The sequence below is a fragment of the Scophthalmus maximus genome, chromosome 4 (genome assembly GCF_022379125.1).
Source record: "Scophthalmus maximus strain ysfricsl-2021 chromosome 4, ASM2237912v1, whole genome shotgun sequence".
NCBI classification, from domain to species: domain Eukaryota; kingdom Metazoa; phylum Chordata; class Actinopteri; order Pleuronectiformes; family Scophthalmidae; genus Scophthalmus; species Scophthalmus maximus.
Genome location: NC_061518.1, coordinates 450,001 through 465,000, shown reverse-complemented (window position 1 = coordinate 465,000; position 15,000 = coordinate 450,001). Strand labels below are relative to the sequence as shown.

General features: G+C 45.8%; 1 long non-coding RNA gene across 1 annotated transcript in view; it reads right to left on the bottom strand.

The window, feature by feature from the left end:
- LOC118302295 overlaps positions 1-15,000 on the bottom strand; it is a 33,779-nt gene that overhangs the window by 18,457 nt on the left and 322 nt on the right. Inside the window, exon 2 of the long non-coding RNA XR_007030590.1 lies at positions 14,524-14,688. This is a non-coding gene — a long non-coding RNA (uncharacterized LOC118302295). The remainder of the gene's footprint in view (positions 1-14,523; positions 14,689-15,000) is intronic.

The following is a 15,000-nucleotide window of genomic DNA, read 5'->3' as shown; positions in this document are numbered from 1 at the left end:
AAAGCATAATGTGCATCACAGTTTCTCTTTGGAACGATTTCGACGAAAAGACAAAAATTAGCAATAATATTGAAGTTTTCCTAAAAAGATACAAAGGAATACTCAATAACAAGTATGAGATGGAGCAGCTCAATATTTAAATGTGTTGTACAATGTCATGTAGAAAAATTCTGTTTATTTGGCAAGATTATACATTTGAGTTTTGAGAGAGTCTTTCTTTTTTTAAAGAAAAAAAGAAAATGGTAAATATCAGGTTCACACTCAGTTTCCTACATTTTAATTTCAAACTGTTGAAAACTGGAAACATAAATATTTAAATATAATCTGTAATTCCTCACTAGAATAGTGTGTAAGTGAATTCAAAGGTTTAGTATGTGCCGCCATCTTCTTTTTTTGAAGTCTGTTTAGTCGTGATCGGCTGTCGAGGTCCCGCCCATACAAACGACCCGACATCTCTCGAGTCAGTCTCAGCTGTCAATCACGACGCGTCAGGTGTTGCTCGCGGTGTCGTCAGGCGAAAGCGCCTCTCAGAACCGGATCTCCGTCTTCACGCAGTGTAAGATCTTCGCGACCCGCCTGCGCTGGCAGCAACAGAGGCTGTTTCTCACAGTGTCATAGTGAAGACGACCTCTCATAGGTTTTTCTGTTTATGCAAAAAGTTCTGCAAAGTAAAAAAAACAAAGTCGGCGGTGAAGGGGAGGAAACTCTGAGGCTCCGGACGCTCCTCAAACGCCTCGCCAGGAGTCCAGACAAGACTTGATCACGACTAGTGGCTCGTCGGACACGCCCTAACAAAGCCGGGTAACGCGAGAGAAGAGGCCGACACCTCGTACGTGCGCCGGGCGCGGTTGAGCGATCACAACAGAGTGGACCCAGCTGGCCAATCAGAGCAGACTGGGTCTTCATTGGAAGGGACGGCCTTAAAGAGACAGGAGCTCAAACCAAGTGTTTCAGACAGATGCTGTGAAAGAGGAGCTGCAGGAAACTGAACAGTAGAGAGAACCACCAGAACCACCAGAACCACCTGAACCACCAGAGCCACCAGAACCACCAGAACCACCAGAACCACCTGAACCACTAGAGCCACCAGAACCACCTGAACCACCAGAACCACATGAACCACCAGAACCACCTGAACCACCTGAACCACCAGAACCACCAGAACCACCAGAACCACCTGAACCACATGAACCACCAGAGCCACCAGAACCACCAGAACCACCAGAACCACCTGAACCACCAGAGCCACCAGAACCACCAGAACCACCTGAACCACCAGAACCACCAGAACCACCAGAACCACCTGAACCACCAGAACCACCAGAACCACCAGAACCACCTGAACCACCAGAACCACCTGAACCACCAGAGCCACCAGAACCACCAGAGCCACCACAACCACCAGAACCACCTGAACCACCAGAACCACCAGAACCACCTGAACCACCAGAACCACCTGAACCACCAGAGCCACCTGAACCACCAGAACAACCTGAACCACCTGAACCACCTGAACCACCAGAACCACCTGAACAACCAGAACCACCAGAACCACCTGAACCACCAGAACCACCAGAACCACCAGAACCACCTGAACCACCAGAACCACCAGAACCACCAGAACCACCTGAACCACCAGAACAACCAGAACCACCTGAACCACCAGAACCACCTGAACTACCTGAACTACCAGGGACCACCAGAACCACCTGAACCACCAGAACAACCAGAACCACCTGAACCACCAGAACCACCAGAATCACCTGAACCACAAGGAACCACCAGAACCACCAGAACCACCAGAACCACCTGAACCACCAGAACCACCTGAACCACCAGAACCACCAGAACAACTTGAACCACCAGAACCACCTGAACCACCAGAACCACCAGAACCACTTGAACCACCAGAACCACCTGAACCACCAGAACCACTTGAACCACCAGAACCACCAGAACCACCTGAACCACCAGAACAACCAGAACCACCTGAACCACCAGAGCCACCTGAACCACCTGAACCACCAGAACCACCTGAACCACCTGAACCACCAGAACCACCAGAACCACCTGAACCACATGAACCACCAGAGCCACCAGAACCACCAGAACCACCAGAACCACCTGAACCACCAGAGCCACCAGAACCACCAGAACCACCTGAACCACCAGAACCACCAGAACCACCAGAACCACCTGAACCACCAGAACCACCAGAACCACCAGAACCACCTGAACCACCAGAACCACCTGAACCACCAGAGCCACCAGAACCACCAGAGCCACCACAACCACCAGAACCACCTGAACCACCAGAACCACCAGAACCACCTGAACCACCAGAACCACCTGAACCACCAGAGCCACCTGAACCACCAGAACAACCTGAACCACCTGAACCACCTGAACCACCAGAACCACCTGAACAACCAGAACCACCAGAACCACCTGAACCACCAGAACCACCAGAACCACCAGAACCACCAGAACCACCAGAACCACCAGAACCACCTGAACCACCAGAACAACCAGAACCACCTGAACCACCAGAACCACCTGAACTACCTGAACTACCAGGGACCACCAGAACCACCTGAACCACCAGAACAACCAGAACCACCTGAACCACCAGAACCACCAGAATCACCTGAACCACAAGGAACCACCAGAACCACCAGAACCACCAGAACCACCTGAACCACCAGAACCACCTGAACCACCAGAACCACCAGAACAACTTGAACCACCAGAACCACCTGAACCACCAGAACCACCAGAACCACTTGAACCACCAGAACCACCTGAACCACCAGAACCACTTGAACCACCAGAACCACCAGAACCACCTGAACCACCAGAACAACCAGAACCACCTGAACCACCAGAGCCACCTGAACCACCTGAACCACCAGAACCACCTGAACCACCAGAACCACCTGAACCACCAGAACAACCAGAACCACCTGAACCACCAGAACCACCAGAATCACCTGAACCACAAGGAACCACCAGGAACCACCAGAACCACCTGAACAAACTGAACCACCAGAGCCACCTGAACGAACTGAACCACCAGGACCACCAGAACCACCTGAACCACCAGAACCACCAGAGCCACCTGAACCACCAGAACCACCAGAACTACCTGAACCATCAGCGTCTGGAACGCCCTGATGAACCTTCTGCCACCGTGACCCAACATCAAATGAGAGGAAGAAAACTGGAAGGGTGAAGGTTTCATTCGTCTTTAGAACTGGACTTTAAAGTAGGGGAAGTTCACCACGAACATCTGTGTGTGTGTGTGTGTGTGTGTGTGTGTGTGTGTGTGTGTGTGTGTGTGTGTGTGAGTGTGTGTGTGTGTCACAGCGCTCCCAGGGATCAGTCAGCCTGACAGGTCATTAACCTCACCGAGGCAGAGCAATAGCTGCCTCACACCAAAAGGTCAGGGAAAGTTCAGATTCATGCACCGGCTTATCTGACTGATACCAACCCCGACATTCCCCCCCCCCCCCATGACACCTCCCCCTTTCTGACTGAGACGCAGAAGACAAAATGTCACAGACGTGGGGGTTTTGACCAGTTTACAGACGGAAAAAAAGGTTTATCGGAGAGACTACGGGCTCTCCTCCTCAGGTTTTATTTATATAAGTATGTTTTCTTTTCTGTAATGCATCGCTGTTGCTTTGGTTACGCATGACGTCCACGTGACTCTAAAATCTGAGACTTGTGGAAACGCTGCTGGTCCACGTTGTGTGGAATCTCCGGGTTGTGTTTTAGATTTTAACGATGACGCAGACGACGCCCACGCTCTACTTCTCTGATTGGTTCTCATCAGTCACGACTCAACGACCGGCGCTGGAGGCAAAGCATCGCTAACGCTTCCCATCAGTAACAGTTCCACCTCAACGTCGCTCCATGAAAAGAAATCCCTGCTCTGACTTCACCATTTTCTCAGTTACATCTTCCTGAATCTGAAGAGTGATCATTAGCATCAATGATCCCTGGATACTGATGATCTCTAATATCAATGAGCTCTGGTATGGATGATCTGTAATACCTATGATGTCTGGTACTGATGATCTCTAATGTCCATGATCTCTGGTACTGATGATCTCTAATATTGATGATCTCTGGTACTGATGATCTCTGGTACTGATGATCTCTAATATAGATGATCTCTGGTACTGATGATCTCTGGTACTGATGATCTCTAATATCGATGATCGTTGGTATGGATGAACTCTGGTACTGATGATCTCTAATATAGATGATCTCTAGTACTGATGATCTCTGGTACTGATGATCTCTAATATTGATGATCTCTGGTACTGATGATCTCTGGTACTGATGATCTCTAATATAGATGATCTCTGGTACTGATGATCTCTGGTACTGATGATCTCTAATATAGATGATCTCTGGTACTGATGATCTCTGGTACTGATGATCTCTAATATCGATGATCGTTGGTATGGATGAACTCTGGTACTGATGATCTCTAATATAGATGATCTCTAGTACTGATGATCTCTGGTACTGATGATCTCTAATATCGATGATCGTTGGTATGGATGAACTCTGGTACTGATGATCTCTAATATCGATGATCTCTGTATGGATGATCTCCAGTATAGATGATCTCTAGTATGGATGATCGTTGGTATGGATGATCTCCAGTATAGATGATCTCTAATATCGATGATCGTTGGTATGGATGAACTCTGGTACTGATGATCTCTAATATAGATGATCTCTAGTACTGATGATCTCTGGTACTGATGATCACTGATATCGATGATCGTTGGTATGGATGAACTCTGGTACTGATGATCTCTAATATCGATGATCTCTAATATCGATGATCTCTGGTACTGATGATCACTGATATCCATGATCTCTGGTACAGACTCAGAGCTGAGGAGGGTCTGCGCAGCTTGTGCCACTGAACATGTGGTTTAAGCGATCAGACAAACAGATTTGACTGCGGTCGTTGACTTCGGTCAGAATGGGCCGCAGCCATCTGTCGTCCCAGCGTCCTAACACCTTCCTCTAATGATGGAAGCTTTCTCTTTTCACTATCGGCCCTTTTATCACGCTGGAAATTGTCGTTGCAAGAATAAAACCCCTCTGTGTGACAGAAGCCGTTTGTTGTTCCTGAGATTTGAATGGATTTAACGGAGGAGAAAGTGAGCAGAGAATGGAGGTTTTTAAATCTGCTCGCTCAGTGACGATGATGAGATGATGGGATGTAAACGCTGCTTGGATGTTTGTTTTGCTGCCGCTTGATGATTATTGGATCATTTATAAAACTTCTTACAGGAAAATGAAGGGCGTTAAAGCAGATTGTGAGAAACACTCATTATAATTGTCTTCATTAAAATGTCCATTTCCCTTTTTGCAGCTCGACGGCGTCTCAGCGATCAGAGACTATAAACATTTGTTGTGAAGAAAAACCTGCTGCCGCCGGTTGTTTCCTCCACACGTCTGAAACATCGCGCCATCGATGCGTTTCGTCAACTTCAGGTTGAAACGGTTGAGATCTTCTCGTCCGATCAGTGTGAACACTCGTCAGGAAAGGCCTCCAGGAGGCGCTGATGTTCCCATCTTTACCGGTGGTGGTGCGGGGGGGGGGGGGGGGGGGGGGGGGGGGGGGGGGGGGGGGGGGGGGGGCGTCACGGCAGAGAAGACTGAGGATCGAGGAGAGGTCGGTTCAGGCCACAAAGTTGAGCTCAGACACCGTCCACTTCTTGGCCCACAGCAGCAGATCGGCCGCTCTCCCTGCCTCAGACGTTTCCACGTAGGATCAGTCATTGAATATAACTTTCTGCCATTGCTAAATAATTAAAAGGAAAAAATAAAGTCACTGCTCATCCAGTATCAAACTGAACAAGTGGAGAAAAATCATCGGCAAACTCAAATCTGTGTAAACAGCTTTTTAATTAGAAAACTTTCATTCAGAGAACTTCTTCAAACCTTTCTTTGCTCATTCAATCCAAAAATAATTGAAAATAAAATTAATTTTGACTAAAGTGAACTTGTTTCCAGTCACAGTGATGTGGAGTTCAGGTGGAAAGTCTGAATACATGATGGGGGGAAATTAGGTTCGGTCTCACAAGTCTTTGTAAACGCAAAATTGGATTTGGACCAAAATCGCTGCAGGTACAGGGACTCTTCAAAAACGAGGCGAAGGTAAATCTGTCTCGCTGTCGTGAAACCTGCGAACCAACACGACTGAACCGACCTGAACCAGAGAGTTCGGATGTTTCCCGTCCGATTGTCTTTTAACAATATTCCGTTTCAATACAAACAACTAAGTTCTCTCCCGGAGGCTGCAGCGACATGATGTCGTTGCTTGGTAACCACTCCCCAGATGATGGCCGCCCCCCCCCACCCCTTAATATACACTTCAATATCCCAGTCAAGGTCAGCAGCTGTGGCTTCGCCTCCTACCTGGACGGTTATCGACGACCTTGTCCTCCTGCTGTCCTGACGCACAACAACCCGACCGGCCACTGAACTGCAGGGACGCCAAGAAGAAGACGAAGAAATCGCTCCGTCCAGTCCCAGAACAAGAGGACGATCACCGCGGGACAGAGGGAAGTTATTCAAAAACAAGCGCACTGCAGAAATCTGAGCTCTTTTATTAAACTTCCTTCATTTTTTCCAACAGCTGCGGCAGGTTATTAAACAGAGCAGTGGACAGACAAAGTTAAATTCTCCTCCGGGACCTCGGGCCTGGTGTTTAATGCATATTACATCAGCGTGAATGAAAACAACCACACATTAAAAAAACGCCGGCTCTTCTCCGTCCAGCGGCTGCTGAGGTGGCGAGTTCCTCGTCTTATCACCTCAAAGAAAATCTCCCCTGCACAATGTTCTGCAGCCAGAGTTCGATTTCATCATGTTTCTCTCAGTAAACATCACAGAGATTTATGGATGTGATAAATTAAAAGTGCAGCGTCTGAGGGGAACAAGAACCTGCAGAAGAAGAGACCAGTGTTCCACTTAAAGTCCGAGTCACCGAGTTCAAAAGCCCCAATGACTTTCATCTTGTTCGAAGGAAGTTTAACAATCGGATAATAATAATAATAATAATAATCTGCCACATCGTCGGGACAGTGGATTTAAAGAGAAAAGAAAAACAGGTGAAATGTTTTTACCTGTCGTGTAAGTTTGTGTTTTGTGTCTTTAGCACCTGTCAATCAGGATGTGCAACAAATGTGACGGCAGCGTTCAGAAACTCCTAACTTCATTAATGACTGTAAATAATTAGGTACAGACACTGATTAGAGTCTTTATATACAATCTGATCGTCTTTATATACAATCTGATCGTCTTTATATACAGTCAGTGATCGTCTTTATATACAGTCAGTGATTGTCTTTATATACAGTCAGTGATCGTCTTTATATACAGTCAGTGTTCGTCTTTATATACAGTCAGTGATTGTCTTTATATACAGTCACTGATCGTCTTTATATACAGTCAGTGATCGTCTTTATATACAGTCAATGATTGTCTTTATATACAGTCACTGATCGTCTTTATATACAGTCAGTGATCGTCTTTATATACAGTCAGTGATCGTCTTTATATACAGTCACTGATTGTCTTTATATACAGTCACTGATCGTCTTTATATACAGGCGCTGATCATCTGTATAAACCGTCACTGGGACGAACCGAACACTTTTAAAGCTGATTAACTGATAATGACTCATCACAGACGAACTCAGGTCCTGTAGCCTGGCAACACAATGAGGTCTCAAACAACCCATAATGCAACACTATTAAAAGACCATAATTACACTGGTCACTATGGTCCATTCAAAAGATAATATCTGGATCGTCTTGTCGTAAAATAAAAAAACAATCACCATTTTATTTAAAAACCTGTTCCAAAAAAAACCATATCGTCTCCGTACGGAGGGAAAACTCCGACCTTGACCAGGTCCCTGAAGAGACATAAAGCATCTCTCTTTGTTTAACTGCTCTCTGATACCTGCACATTTGGTCTTTTCATAGTGTCATAAAATATCTGTAGGTTTTTTTATTTTTCCTCATATTTTAGGATCGTGTTTTGGTATAAAGTGTCGGAACTGTCCTGGGTTTTATAGCAGGTCACACACACACACGCACACACACACACACACACACACACGCACACGCACGTATCATTAACTTGTCCAACCAGATGATTTATGGAAGCAGAATGGTCCATAAGTCAACTGGGCAAAGGCCAATAAAAAAATAATAACTGATTGGCCATTAAAGATGTGCGATAAAATATCAACTTGAAAAGAAACTTTAATAAGAATTCATGAAGAGGTGGAAAAAAAGATAATGTTTCACATTTAAAGATGGACATCAACCAAAATCCCATGTGCACTTAGTTTCACATTAAAATCATTGTAATATTAATTTCAGCGTTGATTAAAAAGGGACAGTTTTTGACGAGTGAATGTTGAATAATGTCGGATGTCTGTTGGGACAGAGGTTTTTCTGTTTAAACTTCCGAAATCAATTACTCTTAAAAGATAATTATTGTGTCCGTAACCTTCCAGTTCGTGCACGTTGGAACATGTGCACCGCATATTATTATGTACTTGCTAAGATTTGGAAATATGATAATAAATATAATATATAATATGAAATAAAAGTTATTTTTATTTCTATCTTGAATTCATGTATATTCTTGAATTGATCATGAATACGTCTTATTTCAAGGCTTATGGTCAAGTACAAGGATCTTGCTGCATGTGGACAGATACTTTCACTTGTGTTCAGTAAATTCTCCTCAAATTCAGTGATTATTTCTTCTATTGTAGATTGAAATTATGAAATATTAGAAAAGGTCGCCGCTGAAAACAGAGTCAGCGAAGAAGGCACTTTGAGGACTGGTTACCGCAGCAGCTCGAGGTACGGACGCAGAAAAAACATGAGCGATCTACAGACGTCTCTTATTTCATCTCCAGCACAACAGAACACAGAAGGTTCAGACATAATGAACCCTTCACAGATGAGTGACAGTGAAGATGCCGTGGAAAGTTAAACAGATCCTCGTCTCAGACTGACTCATGAATCAAGATCAACTTCCTCCTTCGTCCTGCAGGCGTCTTCAGTTCAACGAGCAGGAAACTGATTTATTTTAATCCGGCTAAAAGCAGGAGTCTTTATTTACGGGTATCTACATGTTCAGAACTCAGCTGATTGACTGGCCTGCGCACGAACAGCATCATTATGTGAATATCAACACGACCTCAGTTGCTCAGATCAGAGACGGGCTCTGATGCCGCGGCTCGGGAATGTTCTCGTATGAAAGGAATATGCAGCTCTGCCCCGGGTCACAGTTGGAAGGGGGTCACTCCACTGTTAAGTGATTTATTTCGTCCATTTTCCACCTTACTCCTCCCCCCGCTGCTCGGCGAGGAACGACCGAGGCGCTGGACCATTATCACCACATGAGGGTAAACTGCTGTAACACATCAGCCACAGCTGGAACACTGAGGGTTGAGAGGGCGACGCTGCGACGACCCGCGAGCACGACGTGACGTGGACTTCCACATAAAACCTTCCCCCCGCCCCTGAATCGAACCGCTCAGCCGAAATCATCTTGGGATGTCAAAACCATCCATGATTCTATTTCAGGCCTGTAGCTGTTTTAGAAACAGTCAGTACCTGAGGGTGTGAGGGTTCTGCTTTAGAGAACTGTGGTGTCCAACATGGAGAGGGGCTCGTCTTCTTGGAAGCATGAATCTGTTCATCGTGTTCGAGTTGCCCTGATAGAGTCCGGGAGGCCCGGTTGATCAGGAGGCACAGGAAGACACCGAGAGGGTCGGGCTGGTTATTGAGCAGCAAGGGGCCAGTGACAGCTGCTACAGCTTAGTGGGTTACACCACTGACACTGGTACAGAGGGTCTGGGTTCGAGTCCAGGACATCCCAGTGTGTGGGCCCTTAACGCTTTACCTGCCTCCATGATTGTAAGTTGCTTTGGACAAATGTCACGCAAGAACCTCTGACCCCCCCTGTGGCCCCTGACCTCTGTTGAGTCACAATGTACAACGTCTCGCATGATTTAGATCAATTGCGAGTGAGAAAGAGATTTAATAGACAGAAAGTTATTTCCTGTTTCAGATTCCGACGCAATCGGCGTCTTTGAATGGTTCAGTCATTTGCACTGAAAATAGATTTGGATGTTCTGCAACAACATTGTGAGGTGGGAGATGATAGAACAACACAGATAAATACTTCTAGATATGTAGAAAGATACAATAAAGTTGTAAATCTGCACTTATTTGCACTGAATTTGAAACGATGACATGAACGATGAAATGGTCGCAGTATAAAGTTGGATCTCAGAGAATGAAGCCGGTCTCTCTCTCTCCGTGGTTCATCTTCATCTTCATCGCTCATCTAAACATCCATCCTCAGGAATGTGCAGCGTCTGGCAACAATCCTCTGTGATGACAAAGCGCCGCCGCCGCCGCCGCCTCCATATTTAATCTCAGCGGCAAAAGTGTCGACACGAGTGTCTGTCCAAAGTCGCCACTCGGCACCAGCTGCGAGAAGGTTGGCCGTCGAATACGAGTGAGAGAATTGTCGTCTCAACTCGGATCAGATGAAGAGAAGTATAATCCGGAGCCTCGTGACGTCAATCATACGTGTTCCTACACGTTTCTTGAGTGTTTCATGTCTTCCTGTTCATGTTGGGAACCTTCCAAGAAGCAGTTTGATAAATCCACTCAAGTCTCCATGTGGAATAACAATCTGCAGGATTAATTCCACTTCTTTCTTTTGTCTGGTTATATTTGCCTCTGTGACACAACTCAAATGAATCCGCGGCCTCGGGAGAGATCTGCCGCGTCATGCCAAGTATCTGCACGTTGGCATTTCCCCCCTTCGGCGCCGAGACGTGGACGCGATGGACGGCCGAGCGCCACAGGACGGGTTGACTCCCGACTGACCCCCGAGCCTCTCGTTTAATCTGAGCCCAGGAGGCTTTGACATTTCTCTGACATTTAGCTTTTCCACCGTTACCTCGCACAACTGAAAAGGGGCGGAGCTGCTGCCTCCCAGCGATCCATAGCCAGTTAGTTCGTCCCACAAGCAGCGAGAGGGAGAAGGAGGCGTCTGTGTAACGGCAGTAACCCCGAGTCTCTCGTCTCCGCAGCTCGGCCGGGGACTTAGAATATAAAGGCGGCGCAGGAGGAGGCAGCTCTGGTCGTGTCGTCCGTCCTCCATCAGGTCAACATGGTGGAGAGGAACTCGCGTGGAAGACCGATCCTCCACGTTTCACCTGTTGAAGGGTTTTCCTTCTCTGATTTAAGGGTTTTCGGGAAAGAAGGTGTCATATGTTGTAAAGGAGGTTTTCACCTCTGTCAGTTTGTTTGATTTTGTAGTAGTTTTTTTTATTGCAGGATTGTGGAAAAACGACAGAACAGATTTCCATGAAACTTGTAAGGATGTGACATGAACAAGAAAGAATCCATTAAATGTTGGCGTGGATCCGGCTGAAGGAATGTGTCAAGGATTCTTTTATTAATCTCTTTCTTAACATTGCAAGATTTTTCAGTGATATTCCAAGGGAAGTAGAACATCACTCAGTGGAGCTCCAACAATATTTCAATTTAATCAAGCTGCATCACACTCACAGAATCAGTCCAATAAAAATGTCTGATTTTTTAAAATTAAGATCCATGAATTATTAAGTTCAAGAAAGACATTTTGTTTTTTAATCCTGTAACTGTGCTAAAATTCTATGTGTTTTCAATTTTTCATTTGATTTATATTTTCATTACATTTTATTTCATCAAAGTTTCAGTGTATTTTCATGTGGAGCCGATCTGACTGGTGGTATTAGTTGGTTACAGATACGTCTTAAAAAACAAATCTGATTTCTGTAATGTTGAAGTTTGACCCACGCAGGTCCACTGCAGACACGACGTTGTGAAATCTGAACGAGCTTTGACGCCGCAACGTAACACGACCCCGACACTTTGAACTACGTTTTTTTATTTTATTGAGGCTTTTATACTTGATGTGAAAATCAAAGAGTTGACACCAGAGTGTGGGTTCGGTCATCTGACAGGTAAAGGTCGCGGGCGGACAGGGAAGTCAAAATGTTTTATTTCAGCAGCTTTGACGCAAGTGTCCCTTTTTCAAAATACAGCAAATCAACTGGTTAGATAAAGCTCGTCTTTTTCCTCTTGTCACGTGACCTGAGCAGATGGAAAGCAGCCTGAGAATCTCTGAATGGAAGTCTTTGATGAAGATTCACTCTCACTCCGATCGACACCTGTGGATCAGGAGCTAAGACGGACTAAACCGTGGACCATGAAAGAGTCTGATCTGACTGAAGTCTTGATAAAAATCAATATCAACCTTCCAAAGAGAAAAGACTCAGGCAGAAACCAAAGGCATACGGGTTTGCGTTCGGCTGCTCGGGGGTTCATGATGAAACATCGCCCAGCGCCTCAGCAGCAATCTCATCGGACAGACTCCTTCGCCGTGAAGAGACGCTGATGTGAAGCAGAGACTTTGGTGAGAAGGTAAATCTTTTTTCTTCTTGTTTGATGAGCCCAGAAAGACGATTCCAGTTACCTGCATGTCTCTAACTTGGGGAGGGGACTCCTGACTCCTGACGTCCTGACTTCAGACCTTTCCCTAGAAGGGCGCATTGGTCGTGAAGTGACCAAGAGACCCTCTTTATTAGGGGTTTGTTGGTCCCGACGTCTTTGAGTTTTCTCCACCGAATCTGCATTGAATCACTTAATGAACAAGGGTACTCAAGAGAGGCCAAGGTCGAAAGGTCTGCTCTTAAATATTCCAACAGCCTCTATGAAATTCATCTCTATTCTTTTCCCAGGTTCTGCTTCCCTAAGACAGCAAACATGAGCCCAAGGGCCCTCGGCTGGTGCTTCACTGTGGAGAGGTGGAACAATGAATGCGAGGATGAGGATCCAGTCCTGAACAGAAGCGATTAGTCAGCGGCCCCAGTCTTCGGCGATGCTGACTTTGCTATAACAATTGTTCTTGAAATTGACGTAAGTCATGCGGGACGTGGTGCAGTTCTGTAACTGCGGCTCAAGGAAGCTGGAGCTTTTGTCCTGAAATGGGAAGTGACATAAGTTGAGGGAGCAGGTAAAGACGTCACAACCCCTTGAGGTTCTGGCCTCTGACTTCTCTGTCCTGGAGACAACCGACAATGAACACGTGTTTTGTCCAAATTCACCCTTAGCTTCAGTATCCAATCTCAACCCATCGACTAACAGTAAAAAAAAGCAGAAAAGGAAACACCTACAGTAACTTACCTATTAGGTAAGTAAGAAAAGTCAGTGACAATTTTAACTCTGCCAAGGTAAGAAATAAAGTGACTGCAGATCTCACAATCTCTTCAACCGATTTAAATCACATTTAGTTAAACAAGAAGTCAGACTGTGAAGCAAAGAGGAAGAAGAATCTTTGTTTTTAGAGTGATGGTTTCACCATGTGGTCATTTGTAAAGAGCTCTATATTTCTGGGGGAAACATGAAGATTCCTGTCGACTTTGACAAGTAAAGAAGGAGCCACTTGTGATTTTAGGCTGTTTGAATATTTGGAGAGTTATTGGAGAGAGTGAAGCCCAATAATTTCATTGCGAGCAGCGATTGTCTCCTTGTACCAGCTGAGCATTTAATAAATAAAGACCTCGAACTTTGAACCAGTTCAGAGCAAGAATCCAAATGAGAAGATAAAAAAAAGGAAAATTAAAAGACCCGACTGAACGCTGGATGCATAAATAAATAAAGGTTAATTTAACCCCCAGAGAGCATCACATCCCTTCACATACAATAAGACCCTCTATTTATCACACAGCTTTGTCGTGTGTGTGTGTGTGTGTGTGTGTGTGGCCTCGTTAGACAACGACCTTCACGGTTCCTCGGCCGCCCGTCCGTGGCGGCGGGCACATAAACGTCCCCATGACAACCTTTAAATCAGCCGCAGCCTCTCGTCACACGGTCAATAAGTCCCATTATCTCCTCAGCTGAGGAACCAGCCTCTTTATCCACATTGTCAATGCCCACGAGTCACTGCTGAGAACGTCTGCGGACAGACCTCAGCATCTCTAACCGTCGACGGACAACATTACAACTACTCATCATCATCATCATCTCATTAAGACTTAGAACGACGACGAGTCAGATTCACGACGGACTCCGTCACGTCAGGTGTTAATGTTAGATACAGAAGGTGTGTTCGTGCTCAGCAGCTCATTTCCCCCGAGGAGCCCGAAATAAAATTCTGCTAATCCTTCAGCCTCCTCCGTCGCCGAGCGCTTCCACGCTCCGGAGCTCATGGACACTCTGTTATGTGCAAGTGGCCGTGGGTGAAGCACGAGCAACATTCGAGTGCGGCGCCTGTGTGGGTTCCAGCTGAAGTTAGATTCTGTGACTCCAGGGATTTGTTGGTTTTTTAAAGTGTTGGTGCTGACACGGGTGTTCTATTCAGACATGTGGGAGTTTCCTCCATTCGTCTCCTCTTACCTTTCTTCTTTTCTTTTCTTGTGGGTCATTTAATCACAAGCGTTGCGGTTTTCCTTGTCAGACTTCGAGATGAGAGACGCGGCTCAGCGAGTATTGATGTGCGTCTGTGCAGAACCTCGGGCTCACAACACGTCTCAAACCGCTGTCGGTCTTTCTGCTGCGCTCCTGTTGGGATGAAATATGATGTTTGTCGTTGTCGTCTGACGAAACATATTTCTTCTCAAGCCTCTGACTGATTTATTCCTGCCAGGTGACGGACTTTGAACGATATTTGCCGCCACACACACGGCCAGGCCCGTCCTCCAATAAAACATTTTACCTTATAGGTCGTTTTGAAGCAGCCAATTACGACGTATGTGGACGTTTTGAAGACCACAGTGGCGTCGGTAAACCTATTGAATTTATAACAAACTATTTTGCACAAGAAACAGACAGAGGAAAAATCTTTCATGTCACTTAGACAGAAAATGTGAACAT